General features: G+C 41.8%; 1 long non-coding RNA gene across 1 annotated transcript in view; it reads right to left on the bottom strand.

Moving 5' to 3' along the window:
• Nucleotides 1–6,601: 6,601 nt before the first annotated feature.
• The window catches only part of LOC129651414 (uncharacterized), a 29,996-nt gene continuing 22,226 nt past the window's right edge, over nt 6,602–14,371 (bottom strand). The window contains exon 4 of the long non-coding RNA XR_008714133.1: nt 6,602–7,450. This is a non-coding gene — a long non-coding RNA (uncharacterized LOC129651414). The remainder of the gene's footprint in view (nt 7,451–14,371) is intronic.

Below are 14,371 nucleotides of genomic sequence, written 5' to 3' on the forward strand. Positions count from 1 at the left end.
TTGGTTGTGAGAAACAGAAAGTGACTTTGGCAACTCAAGCAGAAGGGGATTTACCGGAAGTTAGGTGACAAGCTTACAGAATCCATGGGAAGGGTGGCAAAGCAGGCTTGGATACAAGTTGGAAACAGGGCAGATCTGAAGAGTCAGGGATGAGAATTCAAGAAAAGTTGGTGGGATGGGTGGCCTGTCAGGATAGCCCCTCAACTGGGATGTACCGACTCCAAATATTTGCAGCCTTTTCCCCTGTGACTTGGGACAGGAATTACGGGAAGAGTGTTCAAGTGGCCTAGTGTGGCCCAGCCTGGATCAGGAAGGAGGATGGGGGTCTGATCACTGTCTCAGGAGTCTATCCAATGGAGAAGAGGTTACAACTATGAGACCCAGACTTCTGAAGTTTAAAATTAGCCTTACCACTTAATTAGTGGACACCATTGGTAATTTATTAATATTAATCTCTCTATGGCTCAGTTTGGATATTTGTAAAACAGGCATAAGAATAGTATTGATATCTTGGCGTTGTTTAAGGAGTAAACAAGTCAAAACATGTGAAACTCAAGAGAGGGCATGACACACGGAAAGCCTAAGATAAATGTTTACTTGGATTATATATGAAATTAAGTGCTAACAGATATGTTATATAGCGACTAAATAAAAGGCAAAGCTGGGTTTTTCCCCCCACCTTCCTCCACCTCTCAAAAACCCGTTAGGCCTTTGGATCAAAATAAAAATATGCCTCAGGAATGCAACAATACACTGGTAACAGTGATCTTAATATTTTTCCATCTGTGTCTTCAGTCTTTTATTTATAATAATTTTGCTTTCTCTGAACTTGTGAAGATTTTCATCTGGGTCCCCACACTGAGAATTGGTAAGTTTTTCAGTGATAAAAAATTCACAATGCCAGTAGGAACGTGAACATATAAAGAGTACAACTGTCTCTGATGGTCATATTGTATGGAGTTCTGTACTAAAAATGAAAATGGCTCCTCTGTGTTCCTTTGGGCTGTTCTGGGACATGTATTTCTCAGAACAAAGTTCTGACAAGTCATAAAAGCTTCAATTTGGATTTATTTAGAAAAACACAAAAAAGGATATGCATGACTCTGAAATATTAAATGCAGTTGGAGGAACTCTAAAAAAATCTCATTGACTGAGATGAATGAGGTACTCATTATGGGGTACTCAATAAGTAAAAACTTTATTTAGTAAAGATTTAGGAAGTAAAAGATTTAATAAAGGAAAATAGTTCATTATATAAAGTTTATTACATAATGCTGCTGTTGCTAAGTCCCTTCAGTCATGTCCGACTCTGTGCGACCCCATAGACAGCAACCCACCAGGCTCCCCCGTCCCTGGGATTCTCCAGGCAAGAACACTGGAGTGGGTTGCCGTTTCCTTCTCCAATGCATGAAAGTGAAAAGTGAAAGTGAAGTCACTCAGTCTTGTCCGACTCTTTGCGACCCCATGGACTGCAGCCTACCAGGCTCCTCTGCCCATGGGATTTTCAAGGCAAGAGTACTGGAGTGGGGTGCCATTGCCTTCTCCATATTACATAATAAATATGTATTATTATTACATAATAGTTTATTACATAAAGTTGCCATATCAGATAAGATAGACCTATTTCTAATTATTAATAAATAACAGCACTTCTCAAACTAGTACAGCCAGTATGGAGAACAGTGTGGAGATTCCTTAAAAAGCTGGGAATAGAACTGCCTTATGACCCAGCAATCCCACTGCTGGGCATACACACCAAGGAAACCAGAATTGAAAGAGACACGTGTACCCCAATGTTCATCACAGCACTGTTTATAATAGCCAGGACATGGAAGCAAACTAGATGTCCATCAGCAGATGAATGGATAAGAAAGCTGTGGTACATATACACAATGGAGTATTACTCAGCCATTAAAAAGAATACATTTGAATCAATTCTAATGAGGTGGATGAAACTGGAGCCTATTATACAGAGTGAAGTAAGCCAGAAAGAAAAACACCAATACAGTATACTAACACATATATATGGAATTTAGAAAGATGGTAACAATAATCCTCGGAGAAGGCAATGGCACCCCACTCCAGTACTTTTGCCTAGAAAATCCCATGGACGAAGGAGCCTGGTAGGCTGCAGTCGATGGGGTCGCTAGAGTCGGACACGACTGAGCGACTTCACTTTCACTTTTCACTTTCATACATTGGAGAAGGAAATGGCAACCCACTCCAGTGTTCTTGCCTGGAGAATCCCAGGGACAGCGAAGGCTGGCGGGCTGCTGTCTATGGGGTCGCACAGAGTCAGACACAACTGAAGCGACTTAGCAGCAGCAGCAACAGCAATGATAATCCTGTATGCGACACAGCAAAAGAGACACAGATGTATAGAACAGTCTTTTGGACTCTGTGGGAGAGGGTGAGGGTGGGATGATTTGGGAGAATGGCATTGAAACATGTAACTTATCATATGTGAAACGAATCGCCAGTCCAGGTTCGATGCATGATACAGGGTGTTTGGGGCTGGTGCACGGGGATGACCCAGACGGATGGTACAGGGAGGGAGGTGGGAGGGGGGGGTTCAGGATGGGGAACACGTGTACAACCATGGCGGATTCATGTCAATGTATGGCAAAACCAATACAATATTGTAAAGTAAAAAAATAAATTCTTTTAAAAATAAATAAATAACAGCATTTCTTATATGTTCCTCATATCGATGAATAATTTAGAGAGCAAGAAAAATGAGCATTTTTTCTTCTAATCTAAGTAGTTTAAATATCACTCTTCCAGTATCATTTTCTTTAAAGGCTGTTCAAGAGTATTATCTCAGTCTAGGTGATGGTGTGTATGTGCTAAGTCGCTTCAGCCATGTCCTACTCTTTGTGACTCTGTGGACTGTAGCCCGCCAGGCTCCTCTGTCCATGGGATTTTCCAGGCAAGAATCCTGGAGTGGGTTGACATGCCCTCCTCCAGGGGATCTTCCCGACCCAGGGGTCAAACTCACATCTCTGATGTCATCTGTATTGGAAGGCAGTTCTTTACCACTAATGCCACTTGGGAAGCCCCTAGGTGACGGCGACGAGATCACAAATTATGAAGGGGGGGAGTCTAATTGTCAAGATTGTTACCTGTGTTGGGAGATGACAAGCCATTTTCATCTAGAAGGTCAGCCCCAGTGTGTCAGCTATAGTGACCAAGAGTGCATTGAACAGCATTTTAAACCCCCACTCAGGGTCAACAGGAAGGAGAGGCACGATCAAGTACTGATTTTTCCCAAGCTGGGAAGAAAGAGGTGGTCCCGCTTGTGCCAGAAGCTACTACTCACTGGAGAGCTCGCAGGCCCTACCGTAGAACTCACAGAGGGAAGAATGGTATAAAAGTGAATATATATGTATAAGCTAAGAAAAGAACCTCTTGGAGAGTAAAATGTAAAAAAGAGGAGCAATGAAGGGGTAGAAAAACCAACAAAAAGCAGAGGGAAGAGGAGGGTGGGACGAATCGGAAGATTAGGATTGATGCATGCTAGCTCTTCAGGGAAAGAATCCACCTGCAATGCAGGAGACCCCGGTTTGATTCCTGGGTCGGTTTGATTCCTGGGTTGGGAAGATCTGCTGGAGAAGGGATAGGCTACCCACTCGAGTATTCTTGGGCTTCCCTTGTGGCTCAGCTGGTAAAGATCTGCCTGCAATGCGGGAGACCTGGGTTCGATCCCTGGGTTGGGAATCGAATGGGCTTCCCACTCCAGTATTCTGGCCTGGAGAATTCCATGGACTGTACAGTCCATGGGGTCACAAAGAGTCGGACATGACTGAGCGACTTTCACTTTCATATACACTACGGAGCTTCCCAAGTGGCACTCATGGTAAAGAATCCGCCTGCCATTGCAGGAGACATAAGAGACAGCAGATTAGATCCCTGGGTCAGGAAGATCCCCTGGAAGAGGGCATAGCAACCCACTCCAGTATTCCTGCCTGGAGAATCTCATGGACAGAGGAGCCTGGGGGGCTACAGTCCACAGAGTTAGACACGACTGAAGTGACTTGGCACGCATACACACAAACTATCTATTTTACACATAAATAGTTAGTGGAAGCCTATGATAAAGCACAGGAAGCTCAACTCTGCTTTGTGACCACCTAGAGGGGTGGGATGGGAGGGAGGTCCAAGAGGAAGGGGCCATATGTATACATACAGCAGCGTCCCTTCATTGTACAGCAATGACTAATACAACATTGTAAAGCAATTATACTCCAATTAAAAAGAGAGAGAGAGAGAAAGGGTATAGTCATGATTTTGATGTGTAAAACAAGGAGAAAATTATAGGAATGTTCAAAACTTTTTTATCAGTGGTGTAGTGGGCAGAAGAGTATATACACTCTTAGGTACTATTATTTTAAAGGTGTAATTTTATTTTAAATTATAAAAGTATTCCATGTTCACTCTAAGTTTTCAGAAAAAACACAAAATTTTTTTCACCTAAAACTCAAGTCGTTCTGCAGGCATCAATTTGGAAGAGGGGTGAGACAGTGACGAAGCAGAGTGGTGACAACAGCCTAAATCTCTTAAACATTTCCAGGTAAAGCTTGTCCGTCAAAGGCCACTGGAGGGACTCCCTCGGTGGCTCAGTGGTTGAGAATCCGCCTGCCCACTCAAGGTACACGTGTTCAATCTCGGGTCCTGCAAGATCCCACATGCCGCGGAGCAACCAAGCCCGTGTTTCACAACTATTGATTGCGCCCTCTAGAGCCCACCAGCTGCAACTACTGAACCCCGTGTGTCTGCAACAAGAGAAGCCACCGCAATGAGAAGCCGGCGTGCTGCAACTAGAGAAGAGCCTGCACGCAGCAACTAAGACCCAATGCAAAAAAAAAAAAAAAAAGCCACTAGAAATACAACTGTTGTCAGATAACAGTTAGGTTTATAATCCTACAGAGAGGGGGAATGCACACTCCAGGACCCGGGAGGGTCAAGGTTAAGAACGAGTTCGGAGGGTCTCGTTAGCATTTGGACTTGGGCTGGTTGACTGACGGGCAGGCAAAGGCTTGTTCTAGATTGAGGTCTGTCCTGAGGAAGGGGCAATTCAATGATTGGGGATTTTAATTTTTACCTAGGAAGGCACAGTCATTCATGCAACTAGAAAAGGGAGGTGTTTGGACATTTCTATGGTGCTTGGATGCCTTTATTTCTAGCTGTGTTTAGATATGATTATGGCATGGTCTAGTTAATGCCTTGTTCCACCATCAGAGTGACTGTCTGATAATTGTAAACTCTTGTAAAATTGTTCATTTTCGATAACACCACGGCCAGCTATCAGCGTCCAGCTATCAGTTGTTAGAACTTTTTTTTTTTTTCACTTTCTCCATCAATTGTTAATTTTGGATTCAGACTTGTGCTTGAGTTTCCTCATGGTGCTGTAGAAACCAAAGTGACAAAGTGTGATCAGAAACTATATGACAGACACACCCCTGCTTCTGTACAGTAATTGCTATGCAGCACTTTGAGAGTTCAGTTCAGCTCAGTTCAGTCGCTCAGTGCGTCCGACTCTTTGCGACCCCCGACTGCAGCACGCCAGGCCTCCCTGTCCATCACCAACTCCCGCAGTTTACTCAAACTCATGTCCATTGAGTCGGTGATACCATCCAACCATCTCATCCTCTGTCATCCCCTTCTCCTCCCACCTTCAATCTTTCTCAGCATAAGGGCCTTTTCAAATGAGTCAGTTCTTCTCATCAGGTGGCCAGCGTATTGGAGTTTCAGCTTCAGCATCAGTCCTTCCAATGAATATTCAGAACTGATTTCCTTTAGGATTGACTGGTTGGATCTCCTTGCAGTCCAAGGGACTCTCAAGAGTCTTCTCCAACATCACAGTTCAAAAGCAGCAATTCTTTGGTGCTCAGCTTTCTTTGTAGTCCAACTCACACATCCATACATGATTACTGGAAAAACCATAGCTTTGACTAGATGGACCTTTGTTGGCAAAGTGATGTCTCTGCTTTTTAATATGCTGTCTAGTTTGGTCATAGCTTTTCTGCCAAGGAGCAAGTGTCTTAATTTCATGGCTGCAGTCACCATCTGCAGTGATTTTGGAGCCCCCAAAAATAAAGCCAGCCACTGTTTCTACTGTTTCCCCATCCATTTGCCATGAAGTGATGGGATCGGATGCCATGATCTTAGAGCTGCTGCTTCAAAAAAGGAATTGGCCTCGAGGCAGTGTCCTCACCAGAGCGAGGGTAAAGAGTGGGAGGGAGCTGCTGCCCTCCAGTGGCTTCCCCAGGAATTACATCAGTGACTAGAACACTTCCACCACCGCCCCCCACCCCACCCCGAGACCCCGCAGTTCATGCAGGGGTTTCCTGAGGACTTTCAGGACCGACCTCAGGCAGGGCAGAACTGGAGGAAGGAAGATCTGCCTGGGAGCAAGAGGCAGTAAAATTTCAGATACTATTATTAATGTGACCACGTCAGTATTCTAAGCTTGGTAAAACCTCGAGAAACATGGATTATATGAACTGTAAGTTTTCAATGAGTAAATATTGCTTTTATAATCAAAGAAGGTAGATGTGTAGAATAGAATAATAAGAATGTGAACATTTATATTGGACTGAAAAACAACCATGCCACCTAGAAATGCAGAATAAAAGACGAAGGGATTAGAAAACTTTTTAATATTGAGGGTTATATAAACAAAGATTAAAATTTTACTTAAGTTGGAGAGGATTTGAGAAACTTTAACCCTGGTGCATTGCTGGTGGGAATGTAAAATGGTGCAGTTACTGTGGAAAATAGTAAGGCAGTTCCTCAAAAACTTAAACATAGAATTACCATATGATCCAGAAATTTCACTTGTAGGTACAAACCCAGAAGAATTGAAAGCAGGGACTCGAACAGATACTTGTATACCCACATTCACAGCAGCGTTATTCACAATAGCCAAAAAGTAGAAACTAGCCAAATGACTATCGACAAATAAATGGATAAACAAAGTGTATATACAAGCAATGGAATATTATTCAACCTTAAGAAGGAATGAAATTCTGAGACAACATGGGTGAATTTTGAGGGCATTATGTTAAGTGGAAAACAGACACAAAGGAAAAATATTATCAGTTCAGTTCAGTTCAGTCTCTCAGTCGTGTCCGACTCTTTGCAACCCTGTGAATCGCAGCACGCCAGGCCTCCCTGTCCATCACCAACTCCCGGAGTTCAATCAGACTCAAGTCCATCAAGTCAGTGATGCCATCCAGCCATCTCATCCTCTGTCATCCCCTTCTCTTCCTGCCCCCAATCCTTCCCAGCATCAGAGTCTTTTCCAATGAGTCAACTCTTCGCATGAGGTGGCCAAAGTACTGGAGTTTCAGCTTTAGCATCACTCCTTCCAAAGAACACCCAGGACTGATCTCCTTTAGAATAGACTGGTTGCATCTCCTTGAAGTATGGTTCCATTTATAAGAGATACCTAGAATAGACAAATTCATAGAGACAGAAAATATAAAAGATGTTACAAGTGACTGGAGGAGAGGAGAATGGGGAGTTATTGTATAATGGGTATAGAGTTTCTATTTAGGGTGATGAAAAGTTCTGAAAATAGATACTGGTGATGGTTATACAACACTGTGAATGTGCTTATTGCGAATGAATTTTTTTTTTTTAGGCCACAGTGTGCAGCATGTGGGATCTTAGTTCCCCAACCAAGGATTAAACCCATGCCCCCTGCACTACGAATACACAGTCTTAACCACTGGACCATCAGGGAAGTCCCTTATTGCCACTGAATTGAACACTTAAAAACAGATGAAATGGTAACCTTTATGTCAAGCATAATTTACCACAATAAAAAACTTACATAAGTAAAATAAGCTCTTCATTTTATCTTTAAAGAAATATGAAACGTTCCTTTTGTCTGCATTTTAAGTCATCTTTTTTGGACTTTCTTGAATTATTTTCATTACACAAAAATACATTTTAAGGGCATTGCTATTATATACTTTAAGGTTATAATTTCATGGCCTTAGGCATAAATTCTTTGGATTTTTCCTATGGCCAGATGAAATCAAATTGAAGGCTGGAGTTTTCCCACCCATCTTTTAGAGAAATAGCATCTTAAGGCTTTCCTTTTATTTCTTTATTTACCAGGTAGCTCTTGGTTTAGAGGATAAACTTAAAGTTACTGTAAATCATCTATTCTCAACTAAATTAATAGTTTGGCTTGATTCGTGATTACTATATTCAACTTTGATTATAATTAGAGAAAGTAAAATGATTCTAAATAGAACTCTAAATAAAAACATATTAAAAATCGGTTCCCAAAATAGCCCCAGAGTCGAAAGTACTATTTTACTGCTATTGAAGTTAGAAATTTTTCAAACACAAGGAAAGCAGTGTATAGGGCAACCTGTGAAGCTTCAGAGTTCAGATCGGAAGATCTGAGTCCCAAGTTACTCGGAACATGGTAAATGAGCAGTAAGCATGTGCTGAATGAGAGGATGATAAATGCGGGTCACTTCCTCTCTCTGAACCTCAGTTTTCTCCTCTGCATAAGAAAGTGTGTGTGTACTCAGTTGTTTCTGACTCTTTGCAACCCCATGGACTGCAGCCCACAGGATCCTCTGTCCATGGAATTTTCCAGGCAAAAATACTGGAGTGGGTTGCCATGTCCTACTCCAGGGGGTCTTCCTGACCCAGGCATACGAACCCTCGTCTCTTGACTTTCTTGAGTCTCTTGCATTGGCAGGTGGATTCTTTACCACTGCACCACCCGGGAAGCCTCAAAGAAGAAAGGAGTTGGATGAAATTGAGTGGGTCTCAGTCCTGGTCATTAGAATCACCTGGGGAGTTTTTAAAACTACAGATGCTACCAGCTTGCAAAGGAATGCCTTCTGGTACCTGCTACTAAGGGGATGAACCTTGAAGACATGATGCTAAATGAACTAAGCCAGATACAAAAGGACAAATCTTGCAGGATTCCACCTGTGTGAGATACCTATCATAGTCAAATTCATAAAGACTGCAAGTAGGATGGTGATTACCAGGAACTGGGAGGAAGAGGGAACTGGGAGTTATTTTTTAATGGGTACAGAATTGCTGTTTGGGAAGCTGGAAAAGTTCTGGCGGTGGATGGTGGTGTTAGTTGCATAACAATGTGAATATCCTAATGATGCTGAACTGTACTCTTAAAAATTTTTTAAATGGTGAATTTCATATTTTGTACAATTTAACACACACACAGACACATAGACGCACTCATATTGATGCTGTGCCCCACGTCAGACCAGTTGAGTTAGATGGGTGGGACTATGGGTATTTTTTTAAACCCCTTAGGCAATTCTTTTTTTTCTTTTGGCTTGTGAGCTCTTAGTTCCCAGACCAGGGACTGAATCAGGGTCTCAGGCAATGGAAACGCACTGTCCTAACCACTGGCCCCCAGGGAATTCCTTCTCAGCTAATTCTGAAGCACAGAGTTGAGAACCCTGGACCCAGATAATGTCTAAGATTCTGTTTTATTTCAGTCATCCATGATTCTAAATAAGATGGTCCAACAAGAGAAAATGAAAACTGTCAATATTTTGGCCCAATTTCATAACTGCAAATAACAACTTCCTTGGATGAATTCAGTTCAGTTCAGTTGTTCAATCATGTCCGACACTTTGCAACCCCATGAACCACAGCACACCAGGCCTCCCTGTCCATCATCAACTCCAGGAGTTTACCCAAACTCATGTCCATTGAGCTGGTGATGCCATCCATCCATCTCATCCTCTGTCATCCCCTTCTCCTTCTGCCTTTAATCTTTCCCAACATGAGGGTCTTTTCAAATGAGTCAGGTCTTCGCATCAGGTGGCCAAAATATTGGAGTTTCAGCTTCAACATCAGTCCTTCCAATGAACATCCAGGACTGATCTCCTTTAGGATGGACTGGTTGGATCTCCTTGCAGTCCAAGGGACTCTCAAGAGTCTTCTCCAACACCACAGTTCAAAAGCATCAGTTCTTCAGCTCTCAGCTTTCTTCACAGTCCAACTCTCACATCCATACATGACCACAGGAAAAACCATAGCCTTGACTAGACGGACCTTTGTTGGCAAAGTAATATCTCTGCTTTTGAATATGCTCTCTAGGTTGGTCATAACTTTCCTTCCAAGGAGTCTTTTAATTTCATGGCTGCAATCACTATCTGCAGTGATTTTGGAGCCCAGAAAAATAAAGTCAGCCACTGTTTCCACTGTTTCCCCATCTATTTCCCATGAAGTGATGGGACCACAGGCCATGATCTTAGTTTTCTGAATGTTGAGCTTTAAGCCAGCTTTTTCACTCTCCTTTTTCACTTTCATCAAGAGCCTCTTTAGTTCTTCTTCACTTTCTGCCATAAGGGTGGTATCATCTGCATATGTGAGGTTATTGATATTTCTCCCAGCAATCTTGATTCCAGCTTGTGCTTCCTCCAGCCCAGCATTTCACATGATGTACTCTGCATACAAGTTAAATAAGCAGGGTGACAATATATAGCCTTGATGTACTCCTTTCCCAGTTTGGAACCAGTCTGTTGTTCCATGTCCAGTTCTAACTGTTGCTTCCTTACCTGTATACAGGTTTCTCAAGAGGCAGGTCAGGTGGTCTGGTATTCCTATCTTTTGAAGAATTTTCCACAGTTTGTTGTGATCCATACAGTCAAAGGCTTTGGAGTAGTCAAAAAAGCAGAAATAGATGTTTTTCTGGAACTCTCTTGTTTTTTCAATGATCCAGAAGATGCTGGCAATTTAATCTCTGGTTCCTCTGCCTTTTCTAACACCAGCTTGAGCCTCTGGAAGTTCACGGTTCACATATTGCTGAAGCCTGGCTTGGAGAATTTTGAGCATTACTTTACTAGCATGTGAGATGAGTGCAATCGTGCAGTAGTTTGAGAATTCTTTGGCATTGCCTTTCTTTGGGATTGGAATGAAAACTGACCTTTTCCAGTCCTGTGGCCATTGTTGAGTTTTCCAAATTTGCTGGCATATTGAGTGCAGCACTTTCACAGCATCATCTTTCAGGATTTGAAATAGCTCAACTGGAATTCCATCACCTCCACTAGCTTTCTTCGTAGTGATACTTCCTAAGGCCCACTTGACTTCACATTCCAGGATGTCTGGCTCTAGGTGAGTGATCACACCATCATGATTATCTGGGTCGTGAAGATCTTTTTTGTACAGTTCTTCTGTGTATTCTTGCCACCTCTTCTTAATATCTTCTGCTTCTGTTAGGTCCATACCATTTCTGTCCTTTACTGAGCCCATCTTTGCATGAAATGTTCCCTTGGTATCTCTAATTTTCTTGAAGAGATCTCTAGTCTTTCCTATTCTATTGTTTTCCTCTATTTCTTTGCATTGATCACTGAGGAAGCCTTTATCTCTCCTTGCTATTCTTTGGAACTCTGCATTCAAATGGGTATATCTTTCCTTTTCGCTTCTCTTGAATCCAAATCACTAATGGACTTACAGTTTTTTTTCCCCTAAATATTTTTTTTTTCTGTTTAGTAATTTTACTTCTTTTCTTAAAATGAATTAACCTTTTCACAAAACTTCATTGGACAGCTGTGCAAGTCTCCACTCAATTAAGATTTGTACAGATAACAGTAGATTCTAATATAAATTATTCTTACAAAGAATGCGTATGTCTACATTCAGCACACTATCTCTTTGCCAAAGCCAATCTTTTCTGAAGCCTGACATTTTCATGCCACATGTTTTATGTTTCAGTTGTCACAGATATCCAAAGAAGTTTTAAACTCAAGGTCTTTTTAAAAACAGTATTTATAGAATAATTGTGCTTTTTTTTCCTAGAAAAATTTATTTTAAAGTAATAGATTTGTAACCATTAAAAGTAATGGAAAATTTTCAATAATGAATATTTGAAGTGACCCAATGAAAGAAAACAGCATGGGTTCTTTTTCTAGCAATCTAAATGTTTTATAAAAGAAATTTTGTTTTGAAGTATTTCATTGTCTTGATACAGTAACCACAGGATATTGAGCCAGCCTAAATAATTAGGCCTAAACAAAAATTGAAATGGAAACTATTTTTAAATGTTTCCCATCTAAAATGAGAGAACGGACGCATGTGAAATACAAAATAACACTTTTTTGTCCTGGAGTTTTTATATATGTTCTGTAAAAATCATCTAATGAGTTTTGAATGAAAATTGTTCTCAGCAAAACAAGTGTGAGTCAAAATTCTTTTTGGCAATCATTATTTTTTTTGCTTTTCTTTCGTTTAGCACTTCTGACTTGAAATGTCGTCTTTAAAACATATGTGACGTTATAAGTGATCAATGAGCTGTGTAACTTAAATGTGCCATTTACCAACCCTAGATCTGAAATTACTGCACTGATTTCACACTAACAGAGTTGTTGTTATCTGTTCTTTTAAACCACATCAGACACTGCCTTCTAAGTTGTTGAAACAAAGCATTTATTCTTCAGTTCAGTTCAGAGTAGTCAAAAGTCTTGATAATGATATGGTTTCAAGGATTAAACATAGCATTCTCTGGGACTTCCCTGGTGGTCCAGTGGTTAAAAAAAAAACAAACCATCTTCCAATGCAGGGGAGGTGGGTTTGATGCCTGGTCAGGAAACCAAGCACCCACATTCCATGGGGCAGCTAAGCCCGAGCACTACACCAAAGACTCGGTGCAGCCAAAGTTTTTTAAAGTTATCAGCACCTTGTGACGTCTAGTACCTGCCCATGAGCACTGATTTTCAAAGCACCAGAACTTCGGTCATCACCACCCCAAGATGTCCAATATCAACACATCAATACCAATACCATTCTGGCCATCTACTAAGGTGACGGCTAAATATTCTGGGCCCAAAGGTACTTCAGGTTATCACCTGTTGACTTTGTTTAACATGGAAAGAAGCACAAAATGGCAGGAGGCTGTGTTGTTGCCCAATCCAGAACAACAAAGGAAAACAAATATTAACCCTGGATAGTTGGCTTCTAGCCCAGGTCGCTTGAGCAATAAGCCAGAATAACTCCACGGCGACTGGTTATCCCACCTCCTCACTCAGCACATTTTTTCCCCTGCTAAAGGCCAATCTTGTTTAAAATATAATCTTTACCTACTTTAAACCTACAAGATCCTTTAAGAGCTTCCTAGTTGACCTTGTAAGGTGAATGCTTGGATCACAATGAATTTGCAGTTTTTCCAAGCTTCGGCATCTGCTCTAGCCCTTTATATGCCTTTTGTAAGATTCAGATCGGGTCAATCTAGGGAAAAGTAGGTCTAGAGGAAGTAGCCTCACCAAAACCTACCCATCTTGGGTCTACAATGTAATGGTACTTGAACTATAGAATATACAGTAAGACAAAAAAAAAGCCTCAAAGCTATTACATTTTAATGTTAAGCATAATAATAAGATTCATCTCAGGGCTTCCCTAGCCATTCAGTGGTTAACAATCCACCTTGCAATGCAGATTGCAATGCAGAGGACACCGGTTCGCTCCCTGGCCCAGGAAGATTCCACATGCCGCAGGGCCACTAAGCCTGTGCCCCACAACTACTGAAACCTGTGCTCTAGAGTCCACGAGCCACAACTACTGAGCCCACCAGTATGTCCGACTCTTTGCGATCCCATGGACTGTAGCCTGACAGGCTCCTCTGTCCATGGAATTCTCCAGGCAAGAATACTGGAGTGGGCTGCCATTCCCTCCAGGGGATCTTCCCGACCCAGGGATTGAACACGTGTCTCCTGCATTGAAGGCAGATTCTTTACTGTCTGAGCCACCAGGGAAGCCCAAATATGATGTAAGTGCTAGGTAAATAGTTGAAGATGAGTGGAAAATTTAAAATGTAAGGACATGATAAATTCAAAAGTAAAAGGATAAAAGGAGCTATATTAAAAAAAAAAAAAAAAAAAGACTGATCTTAGTGTATTATGACCCTTATTCCATCCTGTGCCTGTGTGCTCAGGTGCTTCAATCATATCCGACTCTTTGCAACCCTATGGACCATAGCCTGCCAGGCGCCTCTGTCCATGGGGTTTCCCAGGCAAGATTATTAGAATGGGTTGCCATGCCCTCCTCCAGGGGATCTTCCCAACCCAAGGATCAAACCCATGCCTCCTGAGTATCCCATATCGCAGGCAGATTCTTTACTCACTGAGCCACCTGGGAAGCCCTATTCCATCCTGAGACACATGCAAATGCTTTTTGTTGGAAATGCAACCTACCAGCAACATTTCCTATTTTTGGGTTCCTCAAATAAATGAAACTTCCCATGTCAAATGAGTTCTATACCTAAAATAAATTTGCATGTCACTGTGTTCTGGTCCATGTGACCCCTTCAGATTTACAAAGCATTAACAGTACTAACTACGTAGTGGACATGGTCTGGGGTACATTCTCA

The sequence above is a fragment of the Bubalus kerabau genome, chromosome 4, assembly GCF_029407905.1.
Source record: "Bubalus kerabau isolate K-KA32 ecotype Philippines breed swamp buffalo chromosome 4, PCC_UOA_SB_1v2, whole genome shotgun sequence".
NCBI lineage: Eukaryota > Metazoa > Chordata > Mammalia > Artiodactyla > Bovidae > Bubalus > Bubalus kerabau.